The sequence below is a fragment of the Pinus tabuliformis genome, chromosome 4_1 (assembly GCF_031772625.1).
Source record: "Pinus tabuliformis cultivar Carrire ecotype Pingquan chromosome 4_1, CPIR1, whole genome shotgun sequence".
Taxonomy (NCBI): Eukaryota; Viridiplantae; Streptophyta; class Pinopsida; order Pinales; family Pinaceae; genus Pinus; species Pinus tabuliformis.
Genome location: NC_142303.1, coordinates 879,840,829 through 879,858,379, shown reverse-complemented (window position 1 = coordinate 879,858,379; position 17,551 = coordinate 879,840,829). Strand labels below are relative to the sequence as shown.

Genomic DNA, 17,551 nt, shown 5'->3' with positions numbered 1-17,551 from the left:
CAAAATATTTATTTATTTATTTATTTTTATTCAAATGGGTTTATTTTTATTTATTTATTTTTATTCAAATGGCTAGTCGGATGGAGTCGATGAGGTTAGTTTGGGCTCCCTTCCCCCATTATGATGGAACTAATCCAAGATATAAGGCCTTTTCCCATGAGAGGAAGAACCATCTCCCATCCATCCAAGTTATATAACCTCTCTTTTTCCCAAGCCAAAGCTAGTTTTTAGTTTGGAGTTAGAATAATTAGCAAGACATCTATAGTCTGAAGTTTTCTAGTGTATTTGTGAGGGACAATAATGTGCTTTTGTGTGATTTGAGACTAGAGGGAAATAGGCCTTAAAACCTCTATTGTTGCGGTTGACTATGAAGTGCTAACAAAAGTGTGGGAACCCAAATACTTCAGAGGAGAACAACAATGTCAACGTCAAGGCACCACTTGTAGTCTATTTTTGATTTATATAAATGCAACTATCTATTGACTTCCTACATGAAGTGTCATTTTACATCTTTATGGGTTAATGTTCGTTAACCTCTTAAGTAGGTTGAATACAATAGTGTATGTTATCACGTTTGCTGTTTGCTATTGTTTTCTTGTTCACGTGTTCGAAGGAAGGAAATGAAAGATGATCATCACCAAGCGGAATAGCATTCTAAGAGGTAGGCCCTTTTAATTGATTATAGATTAAGGAAATCTTCTATAGATTGTCTGTTTCTGACTAGACCCTCTCTCTCGGGCTCAAGAAATTGTTTGTGTCTGTATTTAGAATTTACGTGCATCACACTTATCCACCTAGATTTATTTTCAAAAATTATGTATTGGTCAATTGTAATAAGGCTAAAAGGACATGTGTGACCATGAAGTAGGATCCCATGTGGGTGTGTCTCTAAACATCACATATCTAAGTCATAAATTTCATAATCAACATTAATTCATAGGTTAGACTCACTCCAAAATAATCTTTAAAAGCTATCAATGTCTCTGAATCTTAAAAGATATCAAAATCAATGGCATACCAAATTTGAGATATATGATTGCACCTTTCTTAAATATAATCTAATTTGATTTCTTACAAGATTTTGTAATAGCATCATCAATGCTCCTATGCAAACTGAGAGACTTTCCAATGAAAATAAAGTTACAAGGATATTCTAAACTCAATAATGAGAGTTTTTCCTTAAGAAGATGTACAAGGGTATTTTATTGGAAGTCCTTAAAATCTGTGAATGGGAAAGAGACTCCTAGTTGGTGTCATGTAAATATTAATCGTGTAAATATTTACTTTTAAAATGTTAATTGATTTTTCTATAAAGCTTAAATTAGAAGATGTGATATTATTAAATAATATATGAGTATTTATTTTTTTATAAATAATTAAATTAATTTAAAGATATTTTAATTAATAACTAGATTTAAATAATATGTATGTGTATAACTAATAGATTTACATTAAAATGCAAATTGATATTTTTTGAAAGATATCTAATTATTAAAAAAGATATCATTATTTAAAGTTTAAGTTTTTCAAGTAATTAAGCCAATTTAAATACGTTTTAACTAATAATTTTATTTTTGTACCAAAAGATGCTATAGCATACAGTGAGATGTGTAGATGTTAAATTTACTTTATTTTTTTAATTTAAATTGTGATTTTATTAATAAAATTATGAAAAAAAATAGATAGAAGAAAATGGTAATATATAGATCTCATTAAAATATATGAGATATAAATAGTAATTATAAATTAAGATGCATTTTACAATATAACTTAAAACCATAATTTCATAACCATATTTAAATTTAATTAATAAACACATGAAAAATTAATACTTATAATATAAGAAGATTTTTAACTACAAATATTCACCCAATTTTATGTTATTAACTTGTAAATAGGTTTTGTGCCAATATTATGAGCTAACACATAGCTTACCATTACCACATGCCCAGAAACCATAACTTATTTAAAAATCAAAATATTTTATAAGTACTTTATTTTGATTTAATTTGATAACTTCTAAAAAAATATTTTATTTTATGTTATTAACTTCCAAATAGGCTTTGTGACAATATTATGAGTGAATACATAGCTTATCATTACCAGATGTCCAAAAATGAGTAAATTATGTAAAAATCAAAATATTTTATGAGTAATTTATTTTAAATTAATTTGATAGCATTTTGATATTAAAAATCAATACTTACAATAAAATTAGAATGTTCTTAACCATGGATATTCAACCCAAGAATAGGGTGTAATGGTTAAGAGCATATGTTTCATCGTAAGAGGTAAGAAGTTCAAAAATGGAGAGGGTAGAGTATGTATGCCTTAGTAGACTTAGGACTCACCAAGCGGTTCCGCCTCATACACCAATTTGGTGTAAAATTGGATAATAATAACAATAATAACTTGTAAATAGGATTTGTTACAATACCATGGGTGACTGCCATGGTTTTATCAATTCCACTTGGTAGAAAACCATAACTCATTTCAATATCAAAATATTTTATTCTATGAGGTTACAGGTTCAAAAATGGAGCATTCGCTAAGTGGGTCCACCTCATACACCAGTTTGGTGCAAAATTGGATAATAATAATAATAATAACAACTTGTAAATAGCATTTGTTACAATACCATGGGTGAGTGCCATGGTTTTATCAATTCCACCTGGTAGAAAACCATAACTCATTTCAGCATCAAAATATTTTATAAATATTTTATTTTAAGAGGTTACAGGTTCAAAAATGGGAAGTGGGTCTGCCTCATACACCAATCTGGTGTACAATTGCATAATAATAATAATAATAATAACTTGTAAATAGGATTTGTTACAATTCCATGGGTTAGTACCATGGTTTTATCAATTCCACTTGGTAGAAAACCATAGCTCATTTCAACATCCAAATATTTTATAAATATTTTATTTTAATTTTATTTTATAACATTTTCGAAACTACAGCTAAAAGGAAAGAGGACCTCATACACCAATTTGGTGTAAAATTGGATAATAATGATAGTAATAGCTTGTAAATAGGATTCGTTACAATACCATGGGTCACTACCATGGTTTTATCAATTCTACTTGGTAGAAAACCATAACTCATTTCAAAATCAAAATAATATATAAATATTTTATTTTAATTTTTTTTATAACATTTTCCAAATTAAAGCTAGTATGCATTGGTAGCAGTCACAAAGTGGGTCCGCCTCATACACCAATTTGGTGTAAAATTAGATAATAATAATAATAATAATAATAATAATAGCTTGTAAATAGGATTTGTTACAATACACCAATTTGGTGTAAAATTGGATAATAATAATAATAATAGCTTGTAAAGAGGATTTGTTACAATACCATGGTTTTATCAATTCCACTAGGTAGAAAACCATAACTCATTTCAAAATCAAATTAATGCTAAAAGATTAAGGCTACTAGGAAATGTTATTGCAGTGTAAATACTTGTAAACATTTACATTTGGGGTCAATTAAAAAATAATGAAATGTTAAAAGTAACTCCACTAGAAATGCGCACAAAATAAAAAATAAATAAATAAAAAATTAAAAGAATACTAATAATAATTATCAGTAAAATATAAAACTAAAAATAAAAATAAAATCAAGTATTAAATATAAAAGTAATAAATATATTTATAATTGCCCACTAGCATAGAATAGTTGGTAATGGGGTGAAAGGCTAGTGTAGCCAAGGCCCCTCTGAGTTGCACTTTTTGAAGCCAAAGGTCAAACATGTAGGTATCATTTCATACAAAATTATAATTATAATTAATAATAAAATGAGCTTAGATTTATCTTATCTCCATAAGGTCATGTAGGTATCATTTCACACAAAATTATAAATTCTAATTAATAATAAAACCAACTTAGATTTATCTTAACTAGATAAGGTCACAAAATTATAATTATAATTAACAATCAAGCCAACTTAGATTGATCTTAACTAATGATTTACCAAGCCTCTAGAGGGATCTTGAGATGCAAAAACTCTTTTAGAGTGAAGAGAGACTCTTAGTAGATCTAGAGTTAAGCTATTCTAGAGTGAAAAGAGACACTTGGTAGATCTAGAATTAAGATGTAACTAGGTTTGACAATATGTATCATAGATGAAGTTAAGCTTTTAAGAGTATTCTTTTTAGTTAATTTTAAGTCTAATAAAAAAAATTTAAAAATTTACTTTAAATTGTTTAATTTATAAATTTTATTAATAAATCTAGCATAATGGTCAAAAAAACACCTTGTAAGTTACTTAACTTAACTGAATTTTGAACCTTCATAGATCCACTATTAATTAGAAATGGAACATTAGAACCCAAACATACCCCATATTGATTAATGAGGACGTCCACCATACCACATGGACTTGAAAGAATCAATGTATAAATCGAAGGGGCAAAGTACCATTTGGAGTGTGCTAATCCAAAGTGCCAATTGTAGTCAATTTGGTGCTAAAATGGTCAAGCGGTTCTCTCAAGTATTTTTTTCTACCTTTTCTGGCTTGAGAGGCAAAAATGTACGAAAATGGACCATGTGGATTTTTCTTTCCCGTGTCTTTTTCAAACTCTCTAAACATGAAAAAGATACCAAGTTACACCTTTTTTGGACTCGTTAAAGCATTAAACGACATTAGATTCATCACCATGATGGACATGAGCTTCTCTTTCCTAGGGATAATTAACTTACAAGGTTGGATTCATGCGAAGGATGAACGTACAGTGTAACCACATGCTATCCATTTCAAGCTTGCGATAAAAAATAATTGGGGTACGTGATAGAAATGGTGGGGAAAATTGCAAATCCTATTAGTCGTATCAACAACTCAGTCTTGAACATGACACTCTCTGTTTTATGTCGGGTTGGGATATCCTCACTTAATCATTGACTTTCCTAGGTTGGGCCGTTCACTTTACCTTCCATTTGATCTCTTCCATGTCATCATGATCACTGATCCCATGGATCTGAACTTTCCAAACTCTCGAGTTCGGTCGTCGACATGTTCAAGAGTTAGTCCCTCTGCAGTTACACTTACTCCTGTTTCTCTGTACCATCTAAAATCATTTGCAACCGTTTATCTAGTGTCGATGATGTGGGATACATAATGGCCCTCCTCTGACATGGTCACTTCCTGTAAACTTCAAATCATTATCTAGGAAGGTGACTCAGAGGCTCCCTTCTAGTACCATAGAGCTTGCATGCCCTAATGGCAAGTTCTTCGCACTCGACGACAAGTTCACGTCATTGGCTTTCAATCGGGTAATTTCACAGGTGTTCCACATGAGCTCCTTTATTCAAATTTTGTAACTTGTGCTGCCAGTACCTTGAGATCCATTGTCATTATTGGTGGTTTCTCGCACACTTGTTAACGGTTCACATCATTGACCTGTAATCGAGAGAATTCTTAGCATGTTTGACTTCAACAAATTCATTCATGTTAAGATTTGTACTTTTATTGGATGGTTTAAAATTCAAGACCCTCGGCTAAGATTACACAAGTTCATGTTGCGAGGTGATATGACATGATCATGTTGACATACATGTCTCTTTGAGATAAATGGGTACAACCATACCATAAGTTGTTATATGTGATGCATCTCATTGTTGGATGGATGTGACCATACCTTGGTTTAGTTATTATCATTTCTTCTAGATGGTTGTGCCCATGCCTTGGATCCATTTACATGATCATTCTCTCGATGGCTGCGTCCATACCACGATTCATGTATTATTATTCAGATTTTTCATCGATGTATATGTATCTATGCTTGCTTGCAGGTTCTCTGATGATGGACTCTCGTTTGCCACACACACTTGTAAAGCATTTCACTCCTTACTCTAGTTTGGCCTTCATGCTTTAGGGGGCATTTGATACATAATATTTTTTCACTATCCTTGTACTTGCCGTAAACAATCCTAGAGGACCACTACAGTGAACCCCACATGTTTTCCCCTCCTTAAAAATCTCCCATTATGTCCCTCTTCATGAGGAGAACAATTCTCTTTTGCATCATTTCCCAAGAATATTTTGTTTACCCCACTTTACAAGACTGACACTAATGACCCCTGTACTCCTCGCGCCGATATGCAGGAATTGCAGCTGTCCCTAGCGACGATCAGATAGACTGAGCCCTTTCTCAGTAACATCAATCCTCCTTTGGATTTTTTTTTTAAATATGGATTGGAAGCTTCGAGCTCTAGAAGCTTTGTAATGGAAGTATCATAAATGGTTAGGTCGGATGGAGTTGAGGAGGTAAGTCTATGCTCCCTTTCCCTATTAGGATGGAACTAATCCAAGAGATAAGGCCTTCTCCATTTGAAGAGGAACCATCAATGAGCAAGACATCTATAGTATGAAGTTTTCTAGTGTATGTGTGAGGGAGAATAATGTGCTTTGGTGTGATTTGAGACTAGAGGGAAAGAGGCCTTAAAACCTCTATTTTTGGGGCTCTTGATGAAGTGCTAGCAAAAGTGTGGGAACCTAGATACATGAGAGGAGACCAACAACATCAAGGCATCGTTGTAATTTCTTTTTTATTTATATAAATGCAACTATCTATTGATTTCCTACATGAAGTGTCATTTTACATCTCTATGGGTTAATGTTCCTTGACATGTTAAGTAGGCTGAATACAATATTGTATGCTATCTTGTTTGTTGTTTGTTGTTGTTTTCTTCTTTCAATTGTTCGAAGCAAGGAAACAAAAGATGATCATCACCAAGCAAAATAGTGTTCTAAGAGGTAGGCCCTCTTAATTGATTCTAGCTTAAGGAAATATTCCATAGATTGTCTATTTGTGACTAGACCCTCTCTCTCGGGCTCGAGGAATTATTTGTGTCCGCACTTAGAATTTATGTGCATCACACCTTTGCACATAGATTTATTTTCACAAATTATATATTGGTCAATTATAATAAGGCTAAAAGCACATATGCAACCATGAAGTAGGATCCCATGTGGGTGTGTCTCTAGACATCACATCTCTAAGTCATAAATTTCATAATCAACATTAATTTATAGGTTAGACTCACTCCAAAATAATCTTTAAAAAGTATCCATTTCTCTAAATCTTAAAAGATATCAAAATCAATGGCATACCAAATTTGAGATATATGATTTCAACTTTCTTAAATATAATCTAATTTTATTTCTTGCAAGATTTTGTAATAGCATCATCAATGCTCCCGTGCAAACTGAGAGACTTTCCGATGAAAATAAAGTTACAAGGATATTGTAAATTGAATAATGAGAATTTTGCCTTCAGATGATGTACAAGGGTATTTTATTGGAAGTCCTTAAAATTCTGGACTCTCGAAGGGACTCCTAGTTGGTGTCATGTAAATATTAATTGTGTAAATATTTTATTTTAAAATGTTAATTGATTTTTCTATAAAGCTTAAATTAGAAGATGTGATATTATTAAATAATATATGAGTATTTATTTTTTTTTATAAATAATTAAATTAATTTTAATATATTTTAATTAATAACTATATTTAAATAATATGTGTGTGTATAACTAATAGATTTAGTGTTCTAAGAGGTAGGCCCTCCTAGTTGATTCTATATTAAGGAAATGTCTCACTAGACCTCGAATTGTTTGTGTGTGCAATTAGAATTTACGTGCATCACACCTCTCCACCTAGACTTATTTTCACAAATTATATACTAGTCAATTGTAATAAGGCTAAAAGGAGAGATGCAACAATGAAGTGGGATCCCATGTGGGTGTGTCTCTAAACATCACATATCTAGGTCATAAATTTCATAATCAACATTAATTGACAAGTTAGACTCACTGCAAAATAATCTAACCAAAATAACCTTTAAAAATTATTAATTTCTGTAATCTTAGAAAATATCAAAATCAATGTCATACTATATATGATTGCACCTTTCTTAAATATAATTTTATTTGATTTTTACAAGGTTTTCTAATAGTATCGTCAATGCTCCGATGCAAAGTGAGAGACTTTCCCCTCAAAATAAAGGTACAAGGGTATTTTATTGGAAGTCCTTAAAATCCCTTATATCCGTAAAGTTACAAGGGTATTTTATTGGAAGTCATTAAAATCCTTAAATCCGTGAATGGGGAAGAGACTCCTAATTTGTGTCGTGTAAATATTAATTGTGTAAATATTTTGTTTTAAAATGTGAATTGATTTTTCTATAAAGCTTAAATTAGAAGATGTAAAATTATTAAATAGGATATGAGTATTTAATTTTTTATAAATAATTAAATTAATTTAAAGATATTTTAATTAACAACTATATTTAAATAATATGGGTGTGTATAATTAATAGATTTACATTAAAATTCCCATTGATATTTTTCAAAAGATAACTATTTAAAAAAGATATCATTATTTAAAGTTTAATTCTTTCAAGTAATTAAGTAAATTTAAAGATGTTTTAACAAATAATTTTATTTTTGTGCCAAAAGATGCTCTAGAGTATAGGGAGATGTGTAAATGTTAGATGTTAAATTTTAAATTCAAATTGTGTTTTTATTAATAAAAGTATGAAAAAAATTAGATGAAAGAAAATGGCAATATATAGATCTCAGTAAAATATATGAGATATAAATAATAATTATAAATTAAGATCCATTTTACAATATAAATTAAAACAATAATTCCATAACCATATTTAAATGTAATTAATAAACACATAAAAATTAATACTTATAATATTATAACAAGATTTTAAACTACAAATATTCACCCAATTTTATGTTATTAATTTGTAAATAGGCTTCGTGTCAATATTATGAGCTAACGCATAGCTTACCATTACCACATGCCCAAAAACCATAGCTTATTTAAAAATCAAAATATTTTATAAGTACTTTATTTTAATTTAATTTGACAACTTCTAGAAAAGTATTTTATTTTATATTATTAACTTCCAAATGGGCTTTGTAACAATATTATGAGGGAATACATAGTTTATCATTACCACATGCCGAAAAACCAATAACTTATACAAAATATTTTGTAAGTAATTTATTTTAATTTAATTTGATAACATTTTAAAATTAAAACTCAATACTTACAATAAATTTAGAATGTTCTTAACCATGGATATTCAACCCAAGGATAGGGACTAATGGTTAACAACTGTTTGGTTGCAAGAGGTTACACATTCAAAAATGGAGCCTTGTAGAGTATGTATGTCTTACTAGACTTAGTAGTCACTAAGTGGCCCCCCTCAAACACCAATATTTTATAAATATTTTATTTCAATTTTATTTTATAACATTTTCAAAACTAAAGCTAAAAGGAAAGAGGACCTCATACACCAATTTGGTGTAAAATTGGATAATAATGATAATAATAGCTTGTAAATAATATTCGTTACAATACCATGGGTCACTACCATGGTTTTATCAATTCCACTTGGTAGAAAACCATAACTCATTTCAAAATCAAAATATTATATAACTATTTTATTTTATTTTATTTCTTTTAATAACATTTTATAAAATTAAAGGTAGTATGGATTGGGTCAGTGCTCATACACTAATTTGGTGTAAAATTAGATGATAATAATAATAATAATAATAGTAATAATAGTATTAGCTTGTAAATACTATTTGTTTCAATACACCAATTTGATGTAAAATTGGATAATAATAATAATAATAGCTTGTAAAGAGGATTTGTTACAATAGGATGGGCCAGTACCATGGTTTTATCAATTCCAGTAGCTAGAAAACCATAACTCATTTCAAAATCAAATTATGATATAGATATTTTAATTTTATTTTATTTTAAAACATTTTCCAAATTAATGCTAAAAGAAAAAGGCTACTAGGAGATGTTATTGCCATGTAAAGCCTATGGAGGGATCAAATATCTTGAAATGCAAAAAGAGACACTTGGTAGATCTAGAGTTAAGCTATTTTAGAGTGAAAAAAGAGACTTCCTGGAACTAGGTTTGACAATATATATATATATATATATATATATATATATAATAGATGAAGTTAAGTTTTTAAGAGTATATTTTTAGTTAATTTTAACTCTAATAAAAAATTTAAAAAATTAACTTTAAATTGTTTAATTTATAAATTTTATTAATAAATATATTATATTCCTAAACCATAAATATAAAAAAAACATATACAATAAAGCTAAACAACCTAATTAAATAGGGAAACAATGGTCACAAACACACTAAATAACATAACTTAATTGGAAACTAAACTGACCACGTAACTTAAATAACGTAACTTAATTGGAAACTAAAGCGACCCACTATTAATTAAAACCCTAATATTCCAACCTAATAAGACCCAAAACACAATAACTTAATTGAATTTTTTGAAGCTAGCACAATGGTCACAAACACACCTCGTAACTTAAATAACTTTAACTGAATTTGAAAGGATCCATACCACATGGACTTGAAAGAATCCACGTATTAAATCGAAAGCTCAAAGTACCATTTGGACGGTGCTAATCCAAAGTGCCAGTCGTGGTCAATTTGGTGCTAATCCACACGACCCAGCGTGTTAGCCTCGGCGGCGGCGTCTGCAACATTGTTGAGTTGAAGCTCAAGAGAAGAGAAAGTGCAGCAAGATCTGCGATACGGAGTAAGTTTATCACTCACTTTTTCTTTCTTTTAGATTTATCAAAAGGCTAGATCAGTAAAATCCTAAGTTTTGTCGCAACATCATAAGTTTTGGTGATATTTTCAACTGTACGAGCTGTAACATCTCCACACGACGCAGCCTCGGCGGGGTCTACATTGTTGCGTTGCAGCTCAAGAGAAGAGAAAGTGCAGCAAGATCTGCGATACGGAGTACGTTTATCACTAACTTTTTCTGTCACCCCCTGCTAAATTATATGCGTAAGTCTAAATTATATGCTCAGCTTAAACATTTTTTTTTAAGATTTATCATAAGTCTAGATCGGTAAATATAATTTAGACTAAAAAAATATAAAAAATCAGATTAAATCGATAACTGCCCTTGGCATAAACAATATGATAATTGCCATTGGCATAAACAATATTCTTAAATCTTTTACGATATTCTTAAATCTTTTACGGATCTGCATGGTACAATCTTCTACGGGAGGTTATGACAATGGATTTTATATTTCAAGTATATATAGTCTAGTTTACCATGGGAGCATATGATTTGTAGCATATGATTTGTGTGGACCAAATTTCAGCATTTAACTTTTGGACTGGATTGGTTATCCATACTTATGCTCTTATTATTTCATAGATCTGAGAGTAAAAAAAAGTAAAACAAAGCTAGTACCTTCCCATCACTGCTTTCATCCAACTTGTGTGGGTAATTTAGTCAGATTTCTATTAATAATCCCAAAGCTTTTAATAATTACACAAGGAAAATTCTAAGATCCATAATCATCATTTTTGTTTCCATTTGAAAAAGGCAAATGTTTGGCTTGAACCATTCATAGTTATTCACACTGTTATGGCCTATGTGTACTGTAGTGGTTAGGTCAATTTGCAACACTCCCTTATGCCTTTGGAGATGCCATAAACATATGAACTTGCTAGGGCTGAATTACATTTTCTTGTTTAGGAGGGGGAAGCTTGATATTATGGCTAAGGGGTTATTTTGAACCATTGGTTTCCCTAGAAACCATCTCTGAAAAACTACCATTAGGGCTCTTAGACTTCCCTATCCATGTGAGATCTAACATGGTGGGTTGGTTGGAACTAGGATCAAATTGTACCCCTTAGCTTCCAAAGCAACACACTAACTAGTTTTTGGTTCATGCTACTAGATTTTGAAAATTATGATTGTAACATGTTGCTTTGTAGCACAAGGCCAAGAGACACTTAAGAGATGTGATGTCTAAAGATCTGTAATAAGGAAATGGCAACAATTGTGCATAGAGTTAATCATGTAGTGATCATACTAATAAATTCCTATGTAACTATCACTATGAACTCTCAAACTATTTGATTAGGATTGGAACTAAGATCAACTTGTACCCTTTGGCCACCAAAATAGTACAATGAGTGATTTCTGCCTCTGATTTGCCAATTTTTTAAAATTGTAATTGTACTTTGTTGCTTCCCTGCACAAGACCAAGAAAACAATCAACAAATCTATTGTTTCAATATTTCTGATAGGGATAGGGCAACAATTGTGCATAAGTTAATAATGTAGTGATCATACTAATAAATTCCTTTGTAACTATCACTATGAACTATAAAACTAATAAATTCCTTTGTAACTATCACTATGAACTATAAAACTAGTGCAATGACCATAATAATGTATTTATGGCTATCAACTATGAAATGAGAGTCTTGGATCCATTAAAGGTCTATGAAAATTCCAATGAAATCCTTAAGTTGAAGCCTTGAGTCGTTTAAAAATCATAATTGTCATTGGCGTAAATATTTCTCTTATATTCATGAAAAATATGGTAAGTTCTGTCACCGCAATCGAGAAACAATTAAAATGCATTACCCGATTAGATTTGCATAGCCCATATTCCTAAATCTTTTACCGATCTTCATTGAATTGACGTTTTCTGCACGACCTCAACCGTTGATTTCATTCCTTGAATGCGTTATCATCACCCAGGTGGATGATATTCATAGATATGTGATGACCGGATTATTTGGAGAATGATACTGGTGAGCATGATAATCTAAAAGAAACGATAGGATCCAATTTAGGGTGTCCGTCCGAATTGTCTAAGTCTTTTATTTCAAGAAACCCTAGGATCGATAATACTCATTACTGCTTCCTAAGTCAAATGCCTTGCTTCGACCATTCTGAAATATTATCTTGGCTTGTACTGGAGATGCCATAAACATCATAGATATGATGTTTTATGCAATTATTTATTATTTGTTGTGAAATGTAGTTGATCTTTTCTTAATTGTATTATGAAATTCTCTTTTATTTTAATTATTTTCCTTGCTTGAATCTTGAAAATTATTCCTATTATGGTGATCTTATTGCACGCCTTTATGATGTTATTTTAATTATTTTCCTTGCTTGAATCTTGAAAATTATTCCTATTATGGTGATCTTATTGCAAGCTTTTATGGTGTTAGTGATTTCTGCACCTGTCTTTTTTGAAACATTTGTCAATCTGTTGATCATTTTCTTATATGGACAGGAGGAACTGTTCGAAATAATATATAATATATTCTGGTAGGGGATCCCTGAAGTGGGAATGGGAAACCAAACGGAATATAACATTCTCAGATATTCTGGTGAGGCTGATTGCTCCCAATATGATGCTGCTGGTAAGAGCATTTTGGGTAAACGCCCAAGCGAAGAAGACGATGCTTTGAAAAATCTACATTTACATAAGCTCAAGTATGGTAAGAGTGTCAATGCTAATTATAGTCAACCTTTGAATAAAATTGGAGGGAAAGGGAAAATAATAATTGACAAGGACTACAACAACAACGGTTCAGAGGAAAGTAACCTTATTCCTAATCTTCAGAAGCCAATCAAACCATCTGCAGTCAGGGATTTTCCTCCTGGCTGTGGGAGATATGCATCTCCTGTTCCACCTATGAAACCATCTGCAGTCAGGGATTTTCCTCCTGGCTGTGGGAGGTATGCATCTCCTGTTCCACCTATGAAACCATCTGCAGTCAGGGATTTTCCTCCTCGCTGTGGGAGATATGCAACTCCTGTTCCACCTATGAGTTTCAAGGTACGACCTAAAATAGAGAAGGCTAATCAGGTGGCCCATATGATCAAGAAAGGACATTCTTATAAAGGTATGTCAACCCCTAAGCAGCTCTCTTCAAAGAATATCAGAACAGCAGATCCACTCTATCCTTCTATGCTTGTGACCCGGTCAAAAGTTAAAGAAACTTTGAGATTATTTCAAGTGACTTGCAGGAAATTGTTGCAGAATCATGAAACCCAAGTTCAAGACCGTGCACTAGCCGGTAAATGTTTGCGTGTCGATCTAAAAGCATCCAAAATGTTAAGAGATAATAACCGGTATGTCAATACGGGTAAACAAATTGTGGGAACTGTTCCTGGAGTAGAAGTTGGAGACCAATTTCATTATAGAATTGAGCTCTGCATTGTGGGTCTTCATCGGCAGACACGGGCTGGGATTGATATCTTGAAACGAGGAAATGTGCCACTAGCTATCAGCATCGTTGCATCAAGTGGTTATGAAGATGATATAGACGGTGGTATTTGTTGATATACACTGGCCATGGTGGAAATAACTACAGTGGGGACAAAAGGCAGAACAAACACCAGAAACTTGAACGCGGAAACTCGGCTATTAAGAACAGCATAGACAGGAAGATACCCTTGACAGTTATCCGTGGATACAAGCAAAAGAGCACTGGAATTCAAGAAAACAGAAAAGCCACCCTCAATGTAATATATACATATGATGGCCTTTATGATGTGCAGAAATACTGGCTTGATAAAGGGGCATCTGGATACTCAGTATTCAAATTCCAGTTAAAAAGACAGCCTGGTCAGCCAGAGCTGGGCTTGAAGGCAGTGCAATTTTGAGGCTGGTGCAACCTCTGACTTCGTGGAAGATGGGGGATTCACTATTGATGCAGCAGAGTGTGGAAACGTGGGCAGATTTGTTAATCATTATTGTTGTCAGCAGCAAAGAGCATGATATGTGGCAACCTTCTGTCATCATGGTCATAAATAACATCTTGTGCATACAGATTGCTGCTGACAACATTCCTCCTATGAGGGAGCTTTGTTATGACTATAATTAAGGTCTGGACCAGGTTCGTGATTCTGATGATAACATAAAAATCAAACCCTGCTACTGTGGCTCTTCACAATGCATCGCGAGGATGTATTAAGTGACACGAAGTTCTCATTGCAACATTTGATATACAATTAGGGATTTTTGCTGCAATATTTGATATACAATTAGGGATTTTTGCTGCAATATTTCATATACAGTAAGGGATTTCTGCCCACCTACTGAACCATACTCTGCATTCATAATTGTTTTTCTTGTTAAATTTGCCTCAATCAGTTATTCAATTAATCAGCAAATGGCTTTTTCTGATTTCTACAGTCTATGTTTAGTTGCTCTTTAACCAATGGTATCTTGAGAATGAAATAGGTGGGTATGGCATTGATTCTTAGAATATATACTGTGTTGGAATAGGCGCAGATATTTTTGTGTTATTTGAATGCACTATCTCCTTGCCTTGTTTGGGTCAGTGTTTTACATGTGCCTTGGTTGCTCTGAAGTTGTGCCATGAATATAAAGAAGAATTGTAGTCATTCCATACCATGTAGTTAGCTCATTTTTTCTTTTCATGGAATTTTTTTCAGAGTTCAGTATATATATGACAAAAAGTTCTTTTGACAGAGTTGTTATTGAAATAGAGAAGGAAAAACATTGGTAGATTTATAGGAAAAGTTAGACAACAATCATTAAGAAGCAAGCAAATATGACAGTCTTAAAGCTTACAAATGTTGTAAACAGCCACTAAAGATAACAGGAATAAAGCATTATTTTGAAAAATAACTGAAAAAGAGTTTTTGTTTACCTTTAGAAATTGGAAAGCTCAAGGGTATGGTATAAAGGAATTTGTCTTGTAGCCAAGAGTTATTATTTGGTTGTTTAGTAAGAGAATCTTCCTCATGTTAAGATCAAAGTGTAATTATATTCCACCATTAAAATTTCTGAAATTTGTAGAGATGTCTCTTAAAAAGAAGGCTAAGAACATTTATCATAAAAGTTTGACTTTGAAGGTTGAACTTTTTCACTAGACTCAGAATGAGGATTTTGGTAATTACACCTCAAACTTTCCATCTTCCTTGTGAGGCCATTGCCAATCATATGAAAATTTATTAGATGAAGTTCAGTGCCTTGCTTTGGAGCCACTTGATGGCTATAAATATAGGTCAAGTTTGATGCATTTAGACACATCCAAGAAGCATCTTTCATAGTCTAGACATCAAGAAAGGTATTGCAAGTGCATGTGGCATGAGAGCACACCAACTTACAATTGCATGACAGGAGGAGTGCATGAACGTGTGAGTGCATGAACATGGCAGTGCATGAAGGAATAAGTGCATGAACTCACTAATGCAGGAAAACACCAGTGGAGGAACACACATGTGGAGGAATGTCTGAGTGCATGAACATGTGAGTGTGGGATTGCAAGAGTGCATGAACCCTAGAGTGCATGAACATGTGAGTGTGGGATTGCAAGAGTGCATGAACCCTAGAGTGCAGGAGCATAAGTGAGGGCTCACCATGTAGTAGACTCCACCAGGGTGACCCAAAAGCTAGGTAGGGCTAGGTATGTATTTTATTCTTGTGTTAAGGTTAAATTGATGCTAGTGGATGGTGTCCTAGGATATGACAATTTGGAAGTTTGTTAGCAGCAACTAGGAAGAGTTTCCTGGGTGGTTTCAAAAGAAACAAATTGATGGTCTTAAGGAGTAAAAAAGTACATGCAATTCCCATAATTATAACATTACTTGTATATAATAGTTTTTATTTTCTACACATTGAAAAATCATGAGCACTAGAAGCACAAAAGATTCCTAGAGAGCTCTAAGCCAGTAAGAAGAAGAAAGAAGCATGAATGTTAGTATGGGTAATGAAGACATAGAGTCTAGTGGGCATGGCAGTAGAGCATATCTAATTAAGAGAATAATGACCATGAAGAGTCTAAAATTGAAAGTGCAATGATATAGGTTTGATAATGAGGAACATTCTGAAGATATATGCATCCTTTGAAGATCTAAAAGTTGAACATGAGTTACACATGATGGAGGTGGAAGATAAGGCTAATGTAATTTTAGTTGATTTAGGAGAAAACCATAATTACATTGATTCTAAGTTAGTGGGTATACTTCATTTGAGAAAGAGACATATTGAAATATCTTGGTGGTTAAGCAAACCATTCGAACCAAGAGAAAGATTAGCTAAATTTTCAAGAGCTATCCTATAAATGTGAATGGGGTGGACACAATTGCATATTTAAATATCATTCCATGGGGTTCCTATGACATTCTTGTTGGGAGAAATTGGTGGGAAAAAATTAAAGGCTTTTCTTACCACAAATATACCATCTGTACTATCCAGAAATAATCAAAGAGAGTGGCATAAATAATATAGCCTTCAGTACTAGGAATGGACACTATGATTTTGTAGGGATGCCATTTGGTTGGACAACTTTACCAACATTTTTTTATGTGAATAATGAATAAAATTATTAGAAACTATTTGGACAAATTTGTCCTTAAGGGAAAACCCCAAACCCCCACTAATGAGCCCTAAAGGGATGTTATGATGGTGAGAGAAGAATTCAAATGAGTAAAAAAATATTACTATTGTTTTATATGGAAAAAGGAAATTGTTTGGGCAAGCCATTTACAAATTGAAATTGAAATTGAATTTGAAATGTCCCTACATACTAAATTCAGCCTTACAAGCAAAGGCCCTCCATAGATTTGTATAAATATAAGGTCTCTATGGCTCATTCAATTTATTGTAACATTTGAGGAAGATGCATGTGTGTTGGGTTTTCACATTGACTCTATTGTGACCCATTA

The 17,551-nt window shown here is 32.2% G+C and overlaps 1 pseudogene; it reads left to right on the top strand.

Moving 5' to 3' along the window:
• Positions 1 to 13,196: 13,196 nt before the first annotated feature.
• Positions 13,197 to 14,518, top strand: LOC149178999 (histone-lysine N-methyltransferase family member SUVH9-like; annotated as a pseudogene).
• The last annotated feature ends 3,033 nt before the right edge of the window (positions 14,519 to 17,551 follow it).